This window comes from Triturus cristatus, chromosome 1_2 (assembly GCF_964204655.1).
Source record: "Triturus cristatus chromosome 1_2, aTriCri1.1, whole genome shotgun sequence".
NCBI lineage: Eukaryota > Metazoa > Chordata > Amphibia > Caudata > Salamandridae > Triturus > Triturus cristatus.
In genome coordinates, this window is record NC_140580.1 from 1,136,907,112 (window position 1) to 1,136,929,781 (window position 22,670).

General features: G+C 51.9%; 1 pseudogene across 1 annotated transcript in view; it reads right to left on the bottom strand.

The window, feature by feature from the left end:
* LOC146868831 (histo-blood group ABO system transferase-like) overlaps positions 1 to 22,670 on the bottom strand; it is a 791,676-nt pseudogene that overhangs the window by 231,763 nt on the left and 537,243 nt on the right. The window lies entirely within an intron of this gene.

Genomic DNA, 22,670 nt, shown 5'->3' on the forward strand with positions numbered 1-22,670 from the left:
ACCACCACGGGAGTACCGAACTACCACTGTTACCTGCCCCAGGGAAGCCGGTTGCATAGGTCGATTCTGGTGTCGGATCGCGGGCTGATTTTCAATGTAAAAGTAGTCCAAACTGCTGCTAGCTGAAAGCGTCGATGAAGTCGTGAAGATCTAAGATGTAGAAAATGTAGAGAAGAACCTGAAAGCAGAGGGGACAGAGTCTGGGTCACGGCACAGTGACCAGGGGGCTCACAGCAAGGAGCCCTTCGATGTCGGGTGCTTCAGGTGAGGAAGATGCAGCTTGGCTCTGCAGTCACGGGCTCCGGGAGGCTTCAAGGAAGGCCAGCTTCTGGAGAGCGACTGTCCCACGTTGGATGAGGGTCGCTGCGGGGTTAGTGTCCCGATTGGATCCACTAAGCCTTGGCAACCGCAACCCACGCAAGGTGAACAAAGCAGCTGCTGGTGCAGACCCACGAGGTCTGAGGGTGCTCTCCTTTGGAGAGAGCGCAGAGCAGGCCTGGAGCAACCAGGGGAACTCTTGGATGTGAAGATTGTCCTCCGCCAGGGCCCACAAGTCGAGTGACAAGGGACCGCAGAAGGCAGCAAAATGGAGTGCGTAAAAGGGCTCCCACGGGCCACCGGAGCGGGCTAGGGAGCTGAGATTTGGCACGGATGCTGCTTTAAGGTTGGCTCAGAAATGGGCCAAAGCACAACTTCCCCACTGGTCGGGGTCGTGTGCTATGCAAGAGGTAGCCGGGGTCTCGGGGTATGCAGGGATCTCGGCACCCACGTGGTCCAAGGTGCTCAGACTTGCTGGGCACGCTCACAGGACTCTGGGATGCTCTGGAGACCCACCTCAAGGTTGCTTGAAGACATTGAAGTTCGTGAGAGCAGCGAAGTTCCAACCGGGTATCTTGCAGTCCTTCAGGTGCCTGCCAAGCAGGGGGATAACTCCTTTATCCCAAGGGAGATTTCTTCAGTCAGCTGGGCAGCAGCTTGTCGAAGGTCAGTTCTGTAAAGTTCTGGATTAACCTGAGGCTCTGGGGCCAAGTTATTCACATATATCCCCAAGCTTAGGGGATGGTCCCAACTAGAGCCTACCAATCAGAGTAGAGGCGGGAAAGGGTGGCTACACCCACTCCCCTTTGTGGGTTTCCCGTCTGGGCGAGGGGTAGGATGCCCCTGAACCGGTTCCAGGCGGTGTATGCAGAATTGGGGCTCTGCAGCTGCCTACGTGCAACTCTGAAAGGACATTTGGTGCACCCACCCTGTTCCAATCCACATATCCTGTATGGAGAGGTGCTGGCACCTCCCTACCACAGGAGCCCTATTGTCCAGATGGCGAGGCTGGGGTTTTCCCCAGCAAAAGCCAGCCAGAGTCGTGCAGGTGGCGGACAGTAGCCATTTTGTGGTACATGTGCACTTTTAAATTGGTGTCTAAATTCTACCGCTTTTCCCATATCGCCCTTCTAGCAAGGGGGAATCGTACCCTCATGCCCATGGCTGGACTGGGGGTAGGATTCCTTCATGTTTGACACCAAACATGATATGGTTCTGTGTAGCCATTCTCAAGTTATCGCGATGACGCAATTTACTTGTAATGCGGTTAAGAATATATGGTATGGCTACACTACAAACAACCCAGTAACGATTTTACGAAGGTTGCAGAGAGGCCCTACTCACGTAGGGGTCCCCTCTCACACATACCTCAGCACCCAGCCCTGTAGGATTACCAGGGCCTGCCATAGGGGTGACCTATGAGAGTATATGTGTTGTTATGGTGTGGGATATAGGGTACCTACATCCCTGTAAGGGGTGCTAGCACCACCTTACCCAGACTACAGTAGTGGTCTGGTGGTGTCAGTTTGTGTGGCTGTCCCAGGGTGGCACAATAAGTGCTGCAGCCCTGGTAGGTCTACTGGGGGACCCATGCCGTGGGTACCTAGGGCACCATCTACAAGGGACTGGTAGGGCATGCCCAGCATCCAATTAGGTTTGTACCTAGAGTACTCACATCAGTTTTAGGGAGAAGGTAGATAGGCTGGGGTCCTGGATAGCAGGATCCCAGCCAGACTAGTCAAAAACCACTCAAATACCAGGCAAGAAGTTGGGGGCAACCATTAGTCAGATTCCACTCTCCTACACCCAGCCATATCCAAACATATTCAACCATTTGCAAATCTATCCATCATGTATCCTTCCATCTATCATTTCACTCATCCATCCCTTCTTCCATCCTTTCACTCATCCATCCATTATCCATCCATCCACCCTTTCACCCTATCGATCTGTACACATATCCATCCACTCTTCTACCCATCCATCCATTCACTCATCCATCCAGCCATCCTTTCACTTACTCATCCATCCACCCCGTCACTCATCCTTCCACCCATCCACCCTTTCAGTCATCCATCCATCCTCCCTTTCTCTCTCCATCGACCCTTTCACTTAGCCATCCTTCCTTCCATCCATCCATCCACCCATCCATCTACTCATCCACTCATGAATCCATCCATTGACCCTATCACTCATCCATCCTTTCTCTCATCCATTTATCCTTTCACTCAGTCACTCATCTATTCATCCTTTTGTCCACCTACCCTCCCTTTCACTCACTCATCCATCCTTACATCCACCCTTTCACTCATCCATCCATCCATTCACCCTTGCACTTATCAATTCATTAATCCATCCATAATTTCACTCATCCATCCTCCCACTTACTCACTCATCATCCACCTTTTCACTCATCCATCCTTTCACTCATCCATCCACCCTTTTACCCATCCAGCTACTCTTCGACCCATGCATCCAGCTATTTACCTTTTCTCTCATCCATCCTTCCACTCACTCATCAATCCATCCATCCTCTCTCATTATCCATCCATGTATTCAATCTTTCATTCATACATTCACCCTTTCACTAATTCATCCAGCCATCCACCCATCCCTTCACTTCACTTACTCACTCGCTCAACTTTTCATTTTAATTTTGAGCTGAGCCTTTTTGAGAAGAGGCCCATCAAGAACTTCACCCTCACTGCAGGAGCCATTCCAGGACTGGGACAGAAACCACCCAGGGCGGAGACAGGATCCACCACAGGGGGTGGGGGGGACAGGAGCCATCATAGGCGGGGGTGGGGGGGGACTGGAGCCACCACATGGGGGGACAGGAGCTATCACGGGGATGGGGGGCAGGAGACATCACATGAGGGGGAACAGGAGCCACCAGGGTGGGCACAGGGGTGGGCATGCAGTATTCTAGTATCATCTTGGTCTCTTCCAGGGTGGGGTAGGGCTCCTCACCCCCTCCTGGACAAGACAACGAGACGACAGGCTCTTTCTAAAATGTTAGTTTTGCCATCCCCCCACTGTGATGTACAGTACTTAAAGGAGATACTCCAAGAGAACTGATTTAACTGACTGTCCTCCATACTTTGTTAATCAGTGTGGGTGTGATTGTGCCATGTCTTTATTTTATTACATTATAGGCTGCATGTTAGAAGAACCGAGGCTTGCTTACAATTTAGTAACAGGAATTAAGCTCTGCGAAGAGAACCACGTGCTGCCTCGGTGTAATCAGGGCTGGTTCTACGATATTTGGGGCCCTGGGCAGAAAGGGAATGTGCGAGGCCCCTCTAAATTGCAGAGACATGATGCATTCAGGGCTGTTTGCAACTGAACAGATGCCCCTGCTCCTGAAGCTGCAGCCCCTCCCTCTAAGTTACCTTCAAACACCTCTTAACAGCTCATCAAGGGCAGAAGGTGTGAGGGTTGCCATCCCGCTGTGCCTCTCCAATGCTGCTTGGTATCGGAGCTTTGGTACTGCATCGGAGTCTGTTACACCCGACCTCAACAGCATCGGAGGCAAGCAGGGAGGTGGGTGGAAGCTGTGCCGGCTTTAGGGTGGTGCGATCGGTGCCCGGTTAAAATTACGGACAAATGGCGTCCGTTAAAGAATCCTTCACGGACAACGGACAGACGGACGAAATTACGGACTGTCCGTGAAATTTACGGACGGTTGGTCACCCTACAGGTAACGTGTCCTCTGTGAAGTGCGCCCAAGAAGGTGTTGGCACAGATGGCACAAGCCTCTGTTGTTAAAGTTCAGTTTGCGACGTGAATATTACCAGCGCCATTTTGTCCCTTCCTAGGCCTGTATGAGCGCGTAAGCGGCAGCCATTTTAGACACCATGGCCTCCCCTCGCATTTCCAGCCGCCTGCACGTCTCTCTGACCTCGCTAACATCCCCCGCGCACAGGCAGCCCCCGAACTCTCCTGCTTGAGCCATAAACACATCTTCAGCACGACCCTGCCTTGGAGCCACATCCTGTGCCGAACCCACATACCCTTTCATCCCTTTCATGCGAACGGGCCCTTTGATAACCTCTTCCTCCCTGCCCGATTGTCCGAGTTGATCCCAGGCCATCACCTAGCCCTGCGGATGCAGTTTATTGCCCCCTACAGTAGAACCCACAGCCACACCCCACAACTTTATTAAAGCTGCACTGGCCTGCCCCCAGCCATTGGAATTAATGGGGAGCTTCTGACTCCTCCCTGGGCTAAACAAAATTTGCCCAAAGGAAAAGCTGTATTCTGGCAGTGATACACAGATCCTGCCCACCTGTGTGTTGTCACTGCTCTGCTTTCTGGCTTCAGGTCGAAGAAATCTTCGCCCAGCCAAAAGCATGCACAGCAGAGAGAGAGCCAAGAGCCAATGCCATCATCCTCCACCCCCTCAAAGGAAAACCCGGATTTGCCCATGTTTGTTCACCGAGCAGCCAGCACAATTTATTGCTAGCTGCTCAGTGTTTCAGCTCATATTTTTTTAATCCCCCAAGTGGCAGGGCGGCGCCCATCTCACCCATGAACACCAGCCGCCCCTGGTTGGATAAACAGGTCGACATTTGAATATAGCAGTGACGGACACTGTGTGCACAGTTCGCTTTGCAATCCGAAAGCAGTCAATGGCTTTCTTTGTTTCCATTAACAACGCCTGCTCATTCCCATACACGCCCCGTCCTTGTGAAGGCATACATAAAAGTCTTAAAAATACCATCATTCAGGAAAAAATATGCAGTGTGTGCCTGATGACCGTGCCCCCCTTCGCAGGACGTTCTAAGCGGGTGGAACACCTGCGGACTGTTTCACGAGGTCCAAACCAAACCCTCAGGAAAACCAGAATCAACTGGAAAGTAAGCAAAACCCGTGAACGCAAAAAGTACTCGATGTGCAGCCGGGAAACACCAATTACAAATCCAGGGCCGGGTTTGTTGACAAGGTCCAGGTAACTAGGGTGACCAACTGGCATTGGTGCAAATTCAGGACGGTGAGTGTAAAAATTCAGGACAAAGGGTCAAAATTCAGGACACAAATTCAGGACAGGAGGTCAAAATTAAGGACAAAATTTCAGGACAATAGGTAAGTTTTACAGACACATCAGAGGAGGTCGCGCAATAGTATATAAGCCCAGCCATATCCAAACATATTCAACCATTTGCAAACCTATCCATCATGTATCCTTCCATCTATCATTTCACTCATCCATCCCTTCTTCCATCCTTTCACTCATCCATCCATTATCCATCCATCCACCCTTTCACCCTATCCATCTGTACACTCATCCATCCACTCTTCTACCCATCCATCCATCCATTCACTCATCCATCCAGCCATCCTTTCACTTACTCATCCATCCACCCAGTCACTCATCCTTCCACCCATCCACCCTTTCAGTCATCCATCCATCCTCCCTTTCTCTCTCCGTCGACCCTTTCACTTAGCCATCCTTCCTTCCATCCATCCATCCACCCATCCATCTACTCATCCACTCATGAATCCATCCATTGACACTATCATTCATCCATCCTGTGAAGAGAACCACGTGCTGCCTCGGTGTAATCAGGGCTGGTTCTATGATATTTGGGGCCCTGGGCAGAAAGGGAATGTGCGAGGCCCCTCTAAATTGCAGAGACATGATGCATTCAGGGCTGTTTGCATCTGAATAGATGCCCCTGCTCCTGAAGCTGCAGCCCCTCCCTCTCAGTTACCTTCAAACACCTCTTAACAGCTCATCAAGGGCGGAAGGTGTGAGGGTTGCCATCCCGCTGTGCCTCTCCAATGCTGCTTGGTATCTGAGCTTTGGTACTGCATCGGAGTCTGTTACACCCGACCTCAACAACATCGGAGGCAAGCAGGGAGGTGGGTGGAAGCTGTGCCGGCTTTAGGGTGGTGCGATCGGTGCCCGGTTAAAATTACGGACAAATGGCTACCGTTAAAGAATCCTTCACGGACAACGGACAGACGGCCGAAATTACGGACTGTCCGTGAAATTTACGGACGGTTGGTCACCCTACAGGTAACGTGTCCTCTGTGAAGTGCACCCAAGAAGGTGTTGGCAATCTTCTGCCCGATTGTCCGAGATGATCCCAGGCCATCACCTAGCCCTGTAGATGCAGTTTATTGCCCCCTACAGTAGAAACTCGCCCCTCTTCAAAGGAGCTGAGATAAATCCATCACCTGCTGAGATTGGGGTGGGGACTTCTACTGTAGATACATGTGGGAACGAGCCTGAAGCGGGGATTCCAAGGATGTCTTTCCATACTTCAAAGTACTGTCAAGAATGTGTTGTGTGTAATAAAGCAATAAACCTGTGTATAAGAGGCTAGGCCACAGAGATGCGGAGGGAGCACCTCGAGACGATACCCTGTTTTGTCCGATCTGACGTGTTCTGCTCCGGAGCGAATTAAAACCCGTTTCCTGCTTTCCAGTATCCAGCGCCTGCCTCTTTATTTGATAATCATCGAATGGTTTAGAGGCGACTAACGCCAATCAGTGTTCGAAAAGGTTACCCAGAGAAAACTGCTCTTTTACAATTGGCGTCCCAAACGTGGGGCCCATCAGCGACACGTGGATCCAGTGGGAGAGGTCCTGACGACAAAGTGAACGACTGCAACGATCGGGAAGAGCTCACGCCCGATTGACCCTCGTCTGGCGGCCGATCATCTGAACTTCACCTGTTCCGAACAGACCTCTCTCGAGTGATCTACGGTCCTGACTGGGAACCCTAAGGAGTGCCACGGCGATAACAGAGAATAGAGGACGATCGGCGCTGGAAGTGGAAGACGAGAAACTGTCCATACGGTCCGGGTAAGGTCGTACAGCACGACTTTTTGTTTGATTGATTGTTTGAAAATGCTAGTTAATTGATTGGATCGCTTAACCTCGGTTGTTAAACGAGATTGGTTCTTTTTGAGACATTCTCTGCCTACAAACGGTGAAGAATAGGAATTTTCTCTCTCCCTTTGCAGGTAGTGAAGGATAGGTAGCGCAGACTTTTTGTCCATATCGGTAAGGGCTGATAATACACCGTGCCTATCTTCTCCCCACTGATTGTTTGGTTCTATTGGTTCTCTTGAGATATTCCCTATTTGCAAATAACGTAAAATAGAAATATTTTGTCTAGTCTTTGCAAGTAGCGAAGGATAGGTGGTGCGGACCTTTGTTCACTATTGTTTGAAATCTTCTTTTGACCGCTATACGTCATGCCTATCTTCCCCCCACTGATTGGTAGTTGGTTTAGCCCGGACCGTTTATTAGAGGTAGATCATCCAGCTCCACTGGAAGGCACCCCTAATAAGGACATGTTCACGAAATATGGATTAGTCACTGTAGCCTATAGTAAGCTATGGCATAAAAATACCAAGAAAGATCGAGAAAGTCAGTGGCCACTGATAGGATCTTTTGATATAAATAAAATAGAAGCACTAGAAATAGCCCTTTGTAAACATAAAACCACACCAACCATGCTTGATAGTCTCGGCATGTGGCGCAAAGAAGCAACGCAACGTAAAATGAGAGACGAAGCAAAGACAGATAAAGAGCTACGGAAGGCAGCTCACCTAGCTGGTAAAAAGCTAGAAGAAGAGATCAAAGCAAGAGAGAGAATAAAGAAAGAACGAGAGTCCGAAACATCGGGCCAATGCCCTGTTAGAACACCCTCCGTGCTCTACCCCGAGCTACCCTCAAAGCAAAAGGCAAACGATGATTTACTCATAGGTCCTCCAATCATCTATATGCCCCCTCCATATGCCCCCTCCCATCCTGTAGTACAGCACCAACAACCCCCGAACCTAAACGAAGGTAGTGCCAGGGCCTCGGTACCCACGGCCTCCGCGCCGACCGATCCTCTCGTACTAAATACCGCATCAACGGAAGCTTCAAAAAAGCCTGAAACCCTAGAAAAAGAAATTACGAGAGCGAGCCGCTTGAACAGCCATGAACGAGCGGGTATCGACAAGATCGTAAAAACGTTAATAGAACGAAAAGAAACAGAGGAATACATTTCGGACATGTGCAACTCATATACCAACAGCCATAGACGACACTTTATTGTACGCTTTTGCTACCACACCCTCACAGCCTATGAGGAGAGATACCAAGGCAAAAGACCTGAACGCCTTGCAGACTTGTACAGGAAGGTAGACATAGGAGATGAGAGCGAGTGTGATGTGACGGAACTCTTCTCGCATACGCTGGAAGTCTTTCGCCACCTCACTGAACAAGAGCCGGTAACTAGAAACCCAACTCCTGTAACGACCGAACCCCCAATGGAGAAAGTGTATACCATGATGCCAATAAAGGAAGCTGCTCCCTACTAGGTCCCCCCACGAGGTCAGGGAACTAATGATGACATTAACCATCAGGACGTGAGGGGTAGGGTGGTTTATAACTGGGTATACCAACCCTGGGATCGACAAGACATCCTGACCTTCCGAAAATCCTTACCGGATCTTTCCGAAGAACCCTACAGCCTTCCATCACCACCCCCTTTTGTAAATCTTGTTTCCGGTCCAGGGAAGACATGGCTTGGCAGTTCGGGCTGGACTGTTCCCATGAGGCACAGGGTTAGACTGATTTGCATATGGCCATGTCTGAACTGGGGTGGCAGAGTGGGCTAAAGAACGGTGATGGATCAAACCCAGATCTGTTGACTGGGTGTGAGTGTTTGATTGGTTCTGATGCTCCGTCCATCTCCACCCCCTTTTGTACCACTGGATTCAAGCAAGCCTGGCTGAAGACGGCTGAAATGCCAGAAACCGGTCCTAGGAAGCTTGTTTCCGGTCCAGGGAAGACATGGCTTGGCAGTTCGGGCTGGACTGTTCCCATGAGGCACAGGGTTAGACTGATTTGCATATGGCCATGTCTGAACTGGGGTGGCAGAGTGGGCTAAAGAACGGTGATGGATAAAACCCAGATCTGTTGACTGGGTGTGAGTGTTTGATTGGTTCTGATGCTCCGTCCATCACCACCCCCTTTTGTACCGCTTTGTTCGCCATAAGTTGGCAGGGTATGCTCAGACGTGAGTCCCTTGCTCACTTTGCCACTGGATTCAAGCAAGCCTGGCTGAAGACGGCTGAAATGCCAGAAACCGGTCCTAGGAAGCTTGTTTCCGGTCCAGGGAAGACATGGCTTGGCAGTTCGGGCTGGACTGTTCCCATTAGGCACAGGGTTAGACTGATTTGCATATGGCCATGTCTGAACTGGGGTGGCAGAGTGGGCTAAAGAACGGTGATGGATCAAACCCAGATCTGTTGACTGGGTGTGAGTGTTTGATTGGTTCTGATGCTCCGTCCATCACCACCCCCTTTTGTACCGCTTTGTTCACCATAAGTTGGTAGGGTATGCTCAGACGTGAGTCCCTTGCTCACTTTGCCACTGGATTCAAGCAAGCCTGGCTGAAGACGGCTGAAATGCCAGAAACCGGTCCTAGGAAGCTTGTTTCCGGTCCAGGGAAGACATGGCTTGGCAGTTCGGGCTGGACTGTTCCCATGAGGCACAGGGTTAGACTGATTTCCATATGGCCATGTCTGAACTGGGGTGGCAGAGTGGGCTAAAGAACGGTGATGGATCAAACCCAGATCTGTTGACTGGGTGTGAGTGTTTGATTGGATCTGATGCTCCGTCCATCACCACCCCCTTTTGTACCGTTTTATACGGAACTAGGCACAGCCTTAGGATCAACAATCATGACCTTAGCAGACATCGACTTGTTTTTCAGGTTATGTCTACCAGCTGATGTGTGGAAGCAAATCCGGAAAGTCGACCATCTTGAGCTGTTTGGGCATACCTGGGTACAACTCAATGGCATAGATAAACAACGAGATCCCGGACAGAAACCCTTAAAAGCCATTTTAGAACTTCCAGACAAAATTGTTCAGAAATTGAAGACGCTAATCCCTGAGAAAAAGGTAGACTGGTCGATTGTAACGGCTTGCCGTCAGAAACCCCAAGAAGATGTCTCCGAATCCTTTTCTCGATTCGAGGCGGTGTTTTCTGACTATAGTGGTCAGGACATGACCATTGCAACCGGACATCACCTGTTTGTCCAAAATTATGTTAAAGGTCTGTTGCAGGAGGTCTCACAGAAACTGCAGACCAGCGAGAGTAGTTGGGCGGCCTCCAAACCCGCAGCTATCCTTCAGATGGCCCAGTACTATGAGCATCAAAAGAACGAAAACGATAGGGAATCGGAGAAAAACAAGAAGGACCTCAAAGAAAGGGTTATGATTGCACAATTGCAGGGAGTGACTATAGGAAAGGAACCCTATAAAGGAAATTACCAACCAAATGCCCCTAGAAACCCGCCTCCAGAGATAATGCACCCACACACTACGCTGGACGTAGGGATTTGAGTGAGAATCAATGTGCGTTCTGTAAAGGACTCGGACATTGGAAATTCCAGTGCCCGATCCTGCTAGAAATGATCAAAAATAAGGAGACAAGGGACTCCGTGAACGGACCGAGAAATAGAGGACGTGGACGAGGGTACACAAACAACACTAGCGATGAAAGGCCCGGTAAAACGAACACATTTGACCGTCCCCGACAGAACCAGTGCCAACAGACTGACCACGACAACACATACGGCTTTGCATAGGACTGCCGAAGGCAAGGGTGGGATCCAGTCGAGCTCTATGTTGACCAGCAAGGCCCTTATGTCCCTGCTAAGGTCCTGGGCACAAAGTCTCCATTTTTGGTAGACACAGGAGCAACACGTAGTGCTTTATCTAAACGACTGATTCCAAGGGCACCCTTTTCTGGCTCACATATAACATCGATAGGTTTTGATGGAACGCCCTCCACCAATCCCTTGTCTACTCCGATCCCCTTCAACTTGGAAAACAACACCATTGACAAGACATTTCTGCTCTCCTCCAACACCCCCGATGCCATTATGGGTCTTGACTTGTTGAAACATTTCCGAGCCACCATTAGATGTTCACCGGACGGAGTCCGAGTCATTTTATCTGACAACCCCAATCTGCTCAGACCTTGTCCCACACGACACATGTACTCTGTGACTGACGCCGACATATCACTACTTGACACCTTACCCCTGTACTTATGGGCAAAGACTGACTCGGACGTAGGACGGATGATGATTGATCCTGTGCATATAACTGTACGACAGGACGCAACACTCCCAAAACTCCCACAATATAGGATATCACCCGAAGGCGAGAAGGCATTGGTAGAGATTATTCAATCCTTAGTGGATGCAGGAGTGGTAGAGGAGGTGGTCAGCAACGTTTGTAACAGCCCTATATTACCGATTATCAAGAAGCAAGGAGAGGGAGATGAGAAAGCGTACCGCTTCATCATCGACCTGCGGGAGGTTAATAAAGTAGTTGTGCCGCAATACCCCGTGGTCTCCGACATCACCACCATTCTGACCCTGATCCCGTCCACTGCCACCACTTTCACTGTCATTGATCTCAAAAACGCCTTCTTCTCTATCCCTAGCCACCCAGACAGCCGCTACCTTTTCGGATTTACCTTAAAATCCCGCTCGTACAGATTTTGTCGAGCACCCGAAGGCTACACTGAAAGTCCCAGCATCTATAGCCAGGCCCTCAAGAGACAGCTAGACGCAGTTCAGTTGCCGGATGGAGTGGTGTTGATCCAATATGTAGATGACATTCTCCTAGCAGCTGACACCACCCCACTTGCAGTCACAGCCACCATCCAGCTCCTACATTTCCATGCAGAGAATGGTCACAAGGTCTCCAAGAAGAAATTACAGTTCTGCCAACCCCAGGTAACATACCTAGGCCACCTCTTATCCAAAGAAGGGAGGAAACTTACGCCCGATAGAATTCAGATCATTTTGGAAACTCCCGTCCCTAAAACCCAGAAGCAAGTCCGCTCTCTGGTAGGCCTCACCTCATTCTGTCGACAGTGGTTGCCAAACTTCAGCCTCATTGTTAAACCCTTACTTTCCCTTCTGGCCAAAGATGTCCCCTTCCCACTCCCTTGGACCCCTGAATGCCAATCCTCCTTCAAAGAATTACGAGATGCCCTTGGTTCAGCTCCCGTTCTAGGAACCCCAGACTATTCCAAGCCTTTTTTCCTTTATACTCACGAGAGGGAGGGATGTGCTTTATCTGTCCTAACACAATCCATTGGCTTCAAACAACACCCTTGTGCCTACTTCTCTGCCACTCTTGACCCTGTAAAATGCAAAAACATCCGGTCCAGGGAAGACATGGCTTGGCAGTTCGGGCTGGACTGTTCCCATGAGGCACAGGGTCAAGACTGATTTGCATATGGCCATGTCTGAACTGGGGTGGTGTAGTGGGCAAAAGAACGATGGATTTAACCCAGATCTCTTGACTGGGGGAGAATGTCTGCATTGTCAGCATTCCGTCCATCATTTGTTTGTTGTAACTCTTGACCCTGTAGCCAGAGCTTTGCCTGCCTGCCTTCGAGGCGTAGCTGCTGCTGCTGTCTCCATACGACAGAGTGAAGGAATTGTACTTTCTAATTCCCTCACAGTGCTAGTACCCCATTCCGTTGATACCCTTTTGAACCAAATCAAAACCCAACATCTGACTAGCGCACGACTGACTGGGTACGAACTGACTTTACTGGCACCCCATATAACTTTGAAAAGATGCACCACTCTGAATCCAGCAACCTTGCTACCCTTACCCGAGAATGACCCCAATGTCGCTCCCCTACATGACTATGTGACTCTCACTGATGAACAGACTAGGAGCAGAGTAGACCTCCGAGATACTGCCTTCCCAGAACCTGACGGAGAACTTTGGGTAGATGGTTCATGCATTAAACTCCCTGACGGCACCACCTCCGCCGCATATGCCGTTACCACAGATCGAACTGTCGTCGAGACAGCTCGTATCACACAGCGATCCGCACAAGCAGCAGAACTGATTGCCCTCACACGAGCGTGCATCCTAGCAGCAAGGACGACCGCTAACATATACACGGATAGCCAGTATGCCTTCGGGGTGGTTCATCACTTTGGGCTCCTTTGGAAGGAGAGGGGATTCCTGACCTCACATGGCATACCGATCCTGCATGGAGACCTAGTCTCTGCCCTGACCGAAGCAGTTCTCCTCCCCAAACAGCTAGCTGTAATCAAGTGCCAGGCACACAAGAAAGTCACAGACATTGTAGGACAAGGAAACGAACTAGCTGACATCACTGCCCGAACCACAGCTGGGAATAGGACGACAACCCGCATGTACGTGACCAGGTCACAAGCAGAAAAATGGAAAGACGCTAGGGAGACTATAAGGGACATTCAAATGACTAGCACACCACAGGAACTGACTGAATGGGCACAGGTGGGACTAAAAGACGATGAAGGCTGCTGGCGGACGAAAGACGCAACCAAATGGCTGTTACCCAATTCCTATCTGATCCCCATACTGACCATGGCACACTCCCCTGCGCACATAGGATCTGTCCCCATGACTGAGCTCGTTTCTAAAGTTTGGCACAACAACAAAATAGCAGACGCAGCGAAACGCCTGGTCCAACAATGCCTGATATGCCTGCAACACAACCCAGGGAAAGGGACTGTAGTACCCCGGGGAGGGTTTGGGGTCCCTGACCATCCCTTCGAAGTCCTTCAAATGGACTACATTCAGCTAGAAAGGTGCCATGGTCTGAAATAAGTGCTCGTCATTGTGTGTGCGTTCAGCAAATGGGTGGAGGCCTACCCCACTCGAGACAACACCGCCATCACTACTGCTAAGCTGTTGTTGAAGGAATTCTTCCCGCGCTACGGCCTTTGTCGAATTTTCTGGAGCGACAACGGCCCCCACTTCGTAGCCGAAGTTATCCAACTCATATTGAAAGGGTTGGGAGTAAAACAAAAATTTCACGCAGTCTTCCACCCCCAATCTGCAGGCCTAGTAGAACGACATACCGCCACACTGAAACTCAAACTAGCAAATGTAGTTGCCACCACAGGACTGAAGTGGCCAGACGCCCTCCCACTGGCATTACTATCAATGCGCTCCACTCCTACCAAGCACCACCTAACCCCTTATGAAGTCGTTTTTGGCCAACCCATGAATATGTGGGCTGCGCCGAAACCGGCGTCCATCCATGATGTCCCGGACATCTTAATGTCTGATTACCTTCATAACTTAACAAAAACACTAAGGTGCCGATCACGATCCTGTAAAAACCGGGTACGAACCATCGGACGGAGCATATTCTCCGTCCGACGCGTACCCGGTCGTCAAAACTTACAAACATGGAATTACGAATCGCACGGAAACTCCATTTCCGTACGATTCGTACAAAACCCCGACCGACGAAAATAAACATACAAATGCGATCCGGGAAAGCGCAGACGTGACGTCGGGATGCACGCAGCCTGCCATTCACGAACCAGAAATTACGATTCGCACCGACGTCATCCCGCACGGTGAATATTTTCCGGCTGCCAAAAACTGCCGGGAAATCAGGACGACGCGAACAAGGAGTACCTGCATGCGACGGACAGACATGGACCCGAACCTACGTGTCATCCCGGCCCTCATAGCAGTCGACCTCCTCTACAGGTTCGGACGCAGACGCCGCAGAAGGTCAGAACAACAAAGGGAGGGGAGATAGGGGGGGGGGGGGGCAGGAGCAGGGTCAGGCCACAAAACCCCCACCAAAGTCACACAGCACACATGCCCTGGACATACCTGACCCCCAGGCCCTGGTCACTACGAGGGGTTGGGGGCGTGTCCAGCAAAGCCAGCGTCCGCCACAACGGAAGTGCTTGACGACGCGAACCGGCAACACAACAATACAGGTACGTCCCGTACCCACGCCTTAAGAGCGTGGGTACGAGTCGTACCACGCCCACACCTACGTCATCCCAACAATGGCGGGAAGGCTGTACCCACGTGGCAAAGGCCTGGGTACGGCCCGCACAAGCATTCCATAGCGTGGGTACGGATATGTACAGACCGTACCCCCACCCCCATATGCATGGAGCGTACCCCCATGCCAACAGTGTACGTACGGACCGTACCCCCACCCTGTATGCATGGAGCGTACCCCCACCCCAACAGTGTAAGTACGACCCGTACCCTCACCCGCGTACGTATGGAGCGTACACCCCATGTCAATAGTGTACGTACGGACCGTACCCCCACCCCGTATGCATGGAGCGTACCCCCACCCCAACAGTGTAAGTACGACCCGTATCCTCACCCGCGTACGTATGGAGCGTACACCCCATGTCAATAGTGTACGTACGGACCGTACCCCCACCCCGTATGCATGGAGCGTACCCCCACCCCAACAGTGTAAGTACGACCCGTAACCCCACCCGCGGACGTATGGAGCATAACCCCATGCCAATAGTGTACGTACGACCCGTACCCTCACCCGCAGACGTATGGAGCGTACCCCCCACCCCAACAGTGTAAGTATGACCCGTACCCTCACCCGCGTACGTATGGAGCGTACCCCCCATGCCAATAGTGTACGTACGGACCGTACCCCCACCCCGTATGCATGGAGCGTACCCCCACCCCAACAGTGTAAGTACGAACCGTACCCCACCCGCGTACGTATGGAGCGTACCCCCACCCCAACAGTGTAAGTACGACCCGTAACCCCACCCGCGTATGCATGGAGCGTACCTACACCCCAACCGTGTATGTACGACACGTACCCCCACCTCGTATGCATGGAGCGAACCCACACACGTGTATGTTCTAAGCGTACATATTGTTAAATAGGAGGGGTGTGTGCAGAGTCCTCCCAGCAGTGCCCAGAGACAGGAGGGGTGGGTGCAGAGTCCTCCCAGCAGTGCCCAGAGACAGGAGGGGTGTGTGCCTATCACTCCCAGCAGTGCCCAGAGACAGGAGGGGTGTGTGCCTATCACTCCCAACAGTGCCCAGAGACAGGAGGGGTGGGTGCAGAGTCCTCCCAGCAGTGCCCAGACACAGGAGGGGTGGGTGCCTAACACTACCAGCAGTGCCCAGAGACAGGAGGGGTGGGTGCAGAGTCCTCCCAGCAGTGCCCAGAGACAGGAGGGGTGTGTGCCTATCACTCCCAGCAGTGCCCAGAGACAGGAGGGGTGTGCCTATCACTCCCAGCAGTGCCCAGAGACAGGAGGGGTGTGTGCCTATCACTCCCAGCAGTGCCCAGAGACAGGAGGGGTGGGTGCAGAGTCCTCCCAGCAGTGCCCAGACACAGGAGGGGTGGGTGCCTAACACTCCCAGCAGTGCCCATGGAACGCAAAGGGTGGAGTAGCCACAGATACCATGCCCACAAATGTCAGTCAGGTGCACAAAGACCCTGCAGTACATGTACCACATGTGTGCGAGGCCGGGAGTATACGCATGCATAGCGCCGAAAAGAAAACATGTCCACATGAAGTCATGTCAATAGTCCACATACACAAGTACAATGACTACCAAGGATGCCACGAATGATGCAGGTGGAGACATCGCTCAGCATGCATGTGCAAAGTTGAAGGAGTCCGTCACACACCAAGCTAATGTACACACAGCTCAGCGCTAAATATTGGGAACACCCTGCAGGGAAGATGTCAGGGTACACAGAGGAAGGAATACACCTTGGGACAATTTCACCATGCAGTAACTGCTTACATGAACAGAGAAACCTAGCTAACACCGTGTGATGGCACACAGATACCAGGGTCCCCCCTATGACCAGCACACTATTACATTTCCCACACACCCAACACATGATTACCACCCAAAATCATGTAGCAGCCCCACCAACAGCAACATCAGAAAAGCAGTAGTGTTCAAAGGAAACAAAAATGGCTTTAATCAGCATGATCTTAAATAGTGTGTTCGTAGAAAGTTCAATATTTACAAAGCCCATAGGGCAGTCCATGAGTCACAGCTGGACGGGGGACACAGTGGGACGCGTGTCCCCTAGCTTGCCTGCACAGTCAGACTCCTTCGTCTTCCACAGTGGGGAGGGCATCATGTTGGGGGGGAAGGACCAGGCACCACAGGGACAGGAGGGCGAAGGGTAGGCGTCGTGGGTGCAGGGATGGAGGACTCCACCACAGGGGTTGGGGCAGGGCCAAAGGCGGAGGCCAGGATCTCGCTGCACACCTTATCAAGGTCCTCCAGCGTCTCCCCTGCACCCGAAGGAACCACAGGCCCCAAGGAGGGGGTGGGGGCGGAGGGATGGGTCGCAGCACCACTGGGGGAGGGTGTGGACAGGGGGGGGACTCAACCACCCTGACCGGGGACTCCCTTGACCGCTTGCGGGGTGGTGTCACAGTGGGGCTCAGGGACAGAGCGGCCATGAAGGAGTCCTTGCCGGATATGTGGCCAGGAGAGCTGAGGGGAGGGGATTTGGAGGGAGTGGATTGGGTGGAATGCGGACTCCCACTCTGGCTGCGTGTCTTACGTTTGCCCCCCGACCCAGTGGGTGTGCCTACCTCACCCTGTGTGTGCGTGCCAGGAGGTGTGCGTATGACCTTCCCTGCTGGTGTGGTGCCTGTGTCTGTTGTGGTGGGTGCATGCTGACGTCTGGATGTACGTGGGACAGGCATGGGAGTGGGAAGTGTGGATGGGGCAGGGGTAGGGGGTGGGACGTAGCGCTGCAGGAGACCCACTGCTGCAGTCAGTGTCGAGTCTATGGACCTCAGCAACTGGTGTTGGTCAGCCTGCGACGAAAAAATGCCCTCCAAGTATGCCTCCATGTTGTGCAGCACTTGGCTGTGGCCATGGAGGACATTAAGGATCGCAGCCTGACCAACCTGCAACTGCCGCTGGATGTCCACAGACTCGGCATTGGCGGCAGCAGTGGAGACAGGGGTAGGGGGTGCAGTGCCTGGCAGGAAGGAGATATGTGGTGACCGTGGACGTTGGGAAGGGACACGAGCAAGTGGGAGGCGGCTGATGGCAATGGAGGGGGCGGGGTGCGATGTTGGTTCCGCTGTCAGCTGCTGGTGCAGCCTCCGCCCACTCGGAGAGATCATCCTCGGACCCGTCGGCTTCATATTCGGTGGTGCCAGTGGACAGGTCCTCGGCCTCACTCTCCTCCGCCTCTGTACCACTCAATGTGCCAGCCACGATGTCAACGCTGGCACTGGTGCTCGGTCCCTCCGCTCCGTCTGTGCTCATGTCTCCCTCCGTGTCCCCCGACGATGCTGTGGGCAAGGTGAAAAGACAGCAATTAATCACACATCTGTATACATATGTCACATGAGTCCAATCTACATAGGTTACAGTGCATAGCCTGCAAAGAAAGTTCAGTAACATCTACAAAACAAGGTACAGATGTAGGGCATGCAACACACAGTTGGTTCACCCACCATGCCACTGAAAATCCATGGAGAGCATGACACAATAGCAAATGACATGAAATGGAGTTTGACATAGGAGCCAGGCCCTGGGGACAATCCAGCACTGCATCTGCACCACACAGCGTTGCAGACAATAGGGATGAGGAGGGACCAAATCCATGAGCTTGAGGCACATGCTGCATAGGTAATACTGAAAACATGCCCAACATGACTGGCTCACTGCACCTTGAGTGTATGTCCAGACAAACATCACACACTGGCCAGACCTAGCAAGGAGAATTCTGGTTTTGACATGTAGGCTTGGCCCGCACCAACCACCCCCTACATGAGACAATTTGTTGAGACACAGGTGGCACTTACATCTCTTAGTCTGGGTGAAATACACAGGGGATGCATAAATGCAAGATTGGACACCAAATACCCGAGGTGCGCCTGTCCAAATAATCATGTACAAATGGCCATCATCAGATGATTGTAACAAGACACACAGGCACTGGCCACTGTGACTATGAACAAGGAAAATCAGGTCAGGCTGTACAGTGGACACTTGTACTACATGTCACGTCAATTTACATGGTGCCAGGGGACAATGGCACAGAGCACAACCTATGCTGTAGACACTGAGAGTGTCCACGTTTTGTGATGACACACATGACACCTATGAAAATATGCCCCAGGGGACAGTAGTGGCAACACAACTCCATGGTCCTGAATGGGAATGACTGCAACACACGCCACCATCCCTGCACTATGCGTATCGCACACTCATGCACATCGTGTCACAGGCCACAACATAGGACATGCGCGCTGTAAGGCATGACACTTGTGAGACTAACTCCCATGTCTGGACTCTGCATCAGTGCCAACTGACATGGAACCCACATGTACTGAACTGGACAGGGCACAGGCAAGGTCCCCAAACCTGTTACACACCACCCCCACACATGATGCTACAGGCATAGTTCACGTGGAGAAAGCGCCAGCCTACATTACCTTGGGAAGGAGTGACTACACACAGACCAGGGAACACATTGCAAGGAGGGGAAGGGAGGCAGGAGAGCACAGCTATACTGTGGGTAACTGGATCTGCACAGCACCTTTAAACCCTGGCAGTGTATCCATGCAACTGTGCACTTACAAATGCTGGTGAAACACAACAAGCACACATGTACCTACCCCCTTCCTGCTGCTGCTTCTCCTGTAAGCGCCTCTCCAAGTCTGGAAATACCACCGGCAGCACACGCTTGTGGATGTGGGTCAGTCGGCGGCGCCCGCGGTTCTTATGGCTCTCAGGTGAGTCCCCCAGCAGGACCCGTGCGATCCTCCGCGTCCAGCACCGGATATCCTGCCAGCGTTTCCTCACCTGGGACAGGCGCCGCTTCCGACCATCCGCACTCCTCACGGCACTGACGGCGGTCAGCCATATCTGCTCCTTGGCAGAGGCGCCTACCTGTGAGGATGAACAAGTGACACTACATCAATACACCTGGCACATGTCACAGGGACACATATTAGAACACATTTGCTGTTTACAACAAGGCATAGTATGCATCCAACGCCTTGCACCTTTGTCATAGGGACATGATCCTCTGGGGAAGGGCAAAAACAGTATGTGCCATTGAAAGTACACAGGTGGAATGAGGGCAACTACACAATCAATGATCCAGGCTCACACTGTGCATCACAAGCTACACCAGGATAATGTGCAGCACCTCTAAGCAGTCACATGCCACAGGCCACTGACGCTACCGCAGCAGAGTACACAGACACACACAAGCACAGGACATTCACCTGCCATTGCCAAATGCAGCGACATACCTCACTCTGCACATGTGCCACTAGACTGGGGGGGGGGGGCTCACAGGTGTGGGGCTGGCTCTGCACGTCAGACACACAGCACTGCTCCCTGCTCACATCACATGGCCAGGGTATATCCATCCCTCATGCAGCTGGGGTGCTACACTCCACATATGCACCCACCCACATGACAGGGGACTTACACACACCGATGTCCAGGGTACGAACACATCATGTGGACACTCTCAGCACAGGTACACAGAACTAACACACATCTGTGGGTACAGTCACCTGTCACACTGGTGTGAGCACAGAATCACATGAGGACTGTAGAGGCTACATTCCCAGGAGGACAAGACAGGCAGAATGTGGCATGCACCATGCAGTGATTGTCACAGTAAACACAATGCAAGTGAGGACGGCAAACATGCACCACAGCATGCACTGGCTGGGAGACATCAGGCATTCCCCCCCCGGGACCTCCCCTACAGTACATAGCATGTGTGCCACACCTGGACACAATGCCAGAAGTCACACTCACAAAAAAGGGACACAGTCTGTGCTAGTGGACTCTGCACTCACCTGATACCCTGATCGCCCATACAGCATGGGGTACTGTGGGAGGATCACATCCAGCAAAGCCAGGTTCTCCTCCAGGGTGAAGGGCTGTGACCTCTCCACAGACCTTGACATGGTCCCAGGGAATCAGTAGCAGCAGCTGGGTCGTGGAATACAAAGATGTGCAGGCAAGTGATCCCTCATGTGACCTGGCTGCCTTATATCTGCCTTGCTGGCCTGTTTCATGCACAGGAGTAGAGTGATTGGTCACTCACATTTGCATCCTATGTTTCCTCCAATCCCTTCAAACCTAGCACAGTCAGTGGGTTCTTATTGTGTTTTTTTCTTCAGCACGATGTCAACCCCACAAACACATTGCAACAAAGTAGATTCATTCCAACTGACTTCTGCTGTGCACCTTCCAGAACAAATTCTAACTTTAAACTTGGTCTCCATGACAACCAGCATGCATGTAGGCCTTTATACTTGTCCCTCATGTGTCCCCTATGTAATTTGGAGCTTCACACACAGGTACGGTGCGTTTTGGAGCCCTAGGGCACCCCAAATGCATATCAACGGCCCGTACAGGCGTGTGTACGCTCCGTACCACTATGGGTGTTCTCGCGTATGCGTACTCATGGTGGTACATAGCGTACACACGCCTGTACGCTCACTATCACTATGAGTACGCATACGCGAGAACACCCATAGTGATAGTGAACGTACGCACGCGTGTACGGTCCGTACCACTATGGGTGTGCTCGCGTATGCGTACCCATGGTGATAGTGAGCGTACAGGCGTGTGTACGGTCCGTACCACCATGAGTACGCATACGCGAGAACACCCATAGTGATAGTGAACGTACGCACGCGTGTACGGTCCGTACCACTATGGGTGGGCTCGCGTATGCGTACCCATAGTGATAGTGAGCGTACAGGCGTGTGTACGGTCCGTACCACCATGAGTACGCATACGCAAGAACACCCATAGTGGTACGGACCGTACACGCGTGCGTACGCTCACTATCACTATGAGTACGCATACGCGATAACACCCATAGTGATAGTGAACCTACGCACGCGTGTACGGTCCGTACCACTATGGGTGTGCTTGCGTATGCGTACTCATGGTGGTACGGAGCGTACACACGCCTGTACGCTCACCATCACTATGGGTACACATACGGCAGCACTCCCATAGTGATACGGGAACCTACACAGGCCCTCTTTGCGAAAGTACGGTGGTTTTCACACATCACAGTGGTGACAGGCAGCACACAGGAAGGAATAGGGCTGACATACTTGTCCATGGATGGACATCAAGGCATTGTCTGGGCAGTACTACATGTGTGGGGCACAGGTGTGAAAGGTTGTGATGTGGCACATTACTCCTGAGTCGAGCAGGCACCAGATGTATGATGAGATGTGTACACATGTAATGTGTGACGGTGCAATGTGTGCCAGGCATGCCCTTGACTCCTTTGACATGTGTGCATGTCGTACTGCACACTTGGGATGAGCGTCACTGGCATGGCACGGACAACAACACACGGAAGTGTCCCCTGAGGCCCGGTACAGGGGTTACCACACCTGACATGTCACTACTCACGGTGCACGATGTGACTATGTCATGTATGTGTGGGGGATTCCCATTAGCTTGATGTTGGAGCTCCCTCAAAAGCAGCAGCTGTTGCAGCAACCAACATGTGTCTGTGTG